Source organism: Symsagittifera roscoffensis, chromosome 7 (assembly GCF_963678635.1).
Source record: "Symsagittifera roscoffensis chromosome 7, txSymRosc1.1, whole genome shotgun sequence".
Classification (NCBI taxonomy): Eukaryota; Metazoa; Xenacoelomorpha; order Acoela; family Convolutidae; genus Symsagittifera; species Symsagittifera roscoffensis.
Window position 1 is genome coordinate 45,297,590 of NC_087068.1, and position 3,026 is coordinate 45,300,615.

The following is a 3,026-nucleotide window of genomic DNA, read 5'->3' on the forward strand; positions in this document are numbered from 1 at the left end:
TATTAATCATGGAACTCCGGTGCGGATTTTCTAGATTATTTTCAAAAAAAACAAGGTTTAAACCTGATGCAGTCTTGGGATCAATTTTTTATCCCTCATTTTTTTTAATTTCAATGAAATTTCTTCTGCCAAAAAAGTTTGTTTACTTATTTCTCTTTTTGGTTGGAAAAAATAGAGAAAATAAAATAATAAATGGGAAGTAACAACAAATTCCCACATTTAGGGTCTTCATGGTGGTGTTATTTATTATTTGTTATTTTACCCCCCGATTATTTTGTCCCAAACCATCGTGTCCTACTCCAACTTGTCCCACAAGACAACTTGTCAATACCATCTTGTCTCAGATGTTAAATAAACAAAAAAATTGCCCCAGTTTCTTTGATATTCTCGTAAATTAGAGTGCCTGCTTAAACACGAAAGATTTTTGCTGATCATTGAAAAATTGCAGAGTCATTACAGCAAGTGCTAATTGGAAATGAATTCAAGGCATGCATGAACAAATGGAAAACCTCAACGAGTGACTGCTGATTTTTCAAGCTCGTTTAACGTAGATGTTAAAGCGCAGCATCCTTAGACAAAATTCCAAGAGTTCAAACTCGGAGAAGTCGAAAACTTGAATATGGTATCATGAAATTGAAAAAAGCGGGTACTTCCCCAACCCAAGGCCCCTCAGACTTGGTAGCCCAGGATGAGGGAGGGCGAGGTGCGGGAAAGAGCAAAATTGTTGCAGTAGTCGCCTCTATCACCTGCCAAAAGATGGGCTCTCTACGCTGGCTAAAATAAAAAATGTGATGATGCTTTTTAAAACTCAATTAAAAAAACAACAAAATGCCAAACTTTTTGATTAATTTATTCAGACACTTTAAAAATTACGAAAAATCAAATGAGCTAGTGCAGATAAAGATTCAACAACATGATCTTTGTTAAAGTTACTACTTTGTTTTCAGTTTCTGCGTGGACATCGGATCAGTTTTTTTTACCCTGGTTCTGAGTCCCTTAAAGCCTTCAAATTCTTAAATTTCTGAGTAATGAGCTGGTTCGGCTCAAATTTTCCAGGGCTACCCTAGATATCAATTTTTGGTAGGTACTGTTTTTGGTAGATACCAGTTCTTCTACAGCGTTTACCGCGAGCACTTATTATATACGTAAAATTTTTGCTTTTCGGTGAAACTGTGACCGTCAATAATGAACTTTCGTTGGTTTCGTTGATATTTTCCCCACGCAAATTGACTCATAGTAATTTTTGGGCGCGTTCGAAGAAGATAGATTTAAGCAATGACAAAACAATGAGTAAACAAATTTTACAGCGTTTTGTTCTGTTTCAAAAACGTTTATTGCAGATTTATGTCGAAAGTTTGCGTTTATTTGGCAAAAATAATGGCTTAGTTGATTTTTGAGGCTGAACCTGAACCATTTTGAAATAGTTTCCCTTCTTATCTCGAACCAAATTGAATATACCATTAGGACTTGCTGATCCTAATAACTGCTCGACTCGAACATCAAATAACTAACTAGAAGTGTTGATGCGGGAAAAACGCCATGGAATAAGTTAGCATAGTGCAAGGTTTTTTTTACCTGGTGCGTTTAGTATATGGCAAGTTGGCATAGGGTCATTTGTACTGAGGCAAACAGTCCTGAAACCGGTGATATTACGTTTTAACGAGGTTGGGCGGTTGCATTGTAGCGCAAATAGTTCTAACTACAGTAACCCATATAATTTTTTTAGTTTAATTTTTTTTGGTACGTGTGAAGTGTTTTATTAAGCCATAGAGCATGAGGTGATCCTATCATTTCAGAGTTTTTTTCAAAGTGTACTGTAGCTAAATAATTGATCCAAGCAATGCATGCTACGAAATGTAACTTCGAACTTTGACCTTAAAAAATACTTCAGACGCCTTTAAGACCAGTCACAACAGCAATTGTATAGCCCTGATACAAGAAATTTTGTTTAAAAGAGATTTACTCTATGCTTATTTATTTTTTACCCACGGAGATACAAAAGCATTTGTCACACTCCCGATATTCTTTTTTGAACTCAATGATGGCAACCCGGGTCGAGGTCCCGCTCAAAAACCGCTCAAGATTTGAGCGGTTTGAGCGGTTTTCCAGCAAGATTTGAGCGGTTTGAGCGGTTTGGTTGGTTTTTTTGGAAAAACCGCTCAAACCAATCAAATCTTGCTTAAAAAACCGCTCAAAAACCGCTCAATTCTTGCGGTGATTTTTGAACAATTTTTCAAGCAAGATTTGAGCGGTTTTTTAGCGGTTTTTGAGCGGTCTTCCCGGGTCGAGGTCCCAGACTCATGTCCATACTTTCGCGACCGAAAAACTAAGGCGCGATAGCCTTAGTTTTTCGGTTCCCAAACATCCCCCCAAACAGACGAGGGGTCCGAGACTGAACGATGACGACAATGAGTGTGTGCGGTCGTTGTGTGCTAATCTGAAGGCCAATGATTTCAGAGAGAGGGAGGGAGGGATACATACTCTAGTGGAGTTGTCTGGAGATAGACCGGACTTGGTGGGCTCAAATATAAACGGGGTCAGTCAGTTATTAGGTTACTCTCTTAACCCCCCTTGCCATATTGTTAAGACCATTTATCCATGAATTAGAATGCAGAGTATTCAGTATTCATTGTGGTGCGTAATTTATATTGGCTTCGCTGCGCGACACTATTTTCAGGGCCGCATGGGCTAACGGATAAGGCGTCTGACTTCGAATCAGAAGATTGGGGGTTCAAATCCCTCTGTGGTCGACTTTTTATTATTAAATTTTGCGCGGTTTTTGAGCGGTTTTTTTTAGATAAACCGCTCAAAACCGTTCAAATCTTGCGCGGTTTTTGAGCGGTTTTTTTAGACAAACCGTTCAAAAACCGCTCAAACCGCTCATTTTGAAGCAAGATTTTGAGCGTAATTGTCTAAAAAAACCGCCCAAACCGCTCAAATCTTGCTTCAAATTAGGTGAAAAATCTCGACTCGGGAAATATAATATTACCAAATTTTGAGAGTGCTTTTCAATTAAAAGTCATCAT

The 3,026-nt window shown here is 38.3% G+C and overlaps 1 non-coding gene across 1 annotated transcript; it reads left to right on the top strand.

The window, feature by feature from the left end:
* Positions 1 to 2,677: 2,677 nt before the first annotated feature.
* Trnar-ucg (transfer RNA arginine (anticodon UCG)) lies at positions 2,678 to 2,750 on the top strand. Its single transcript has one exon. It is a non-coding gene; the product is annotated as a tRNA-Arg (tRNA).
* The last annotated feature ends 276 nt before the right edge of the window (positions 2,751 to 3,026 follow it).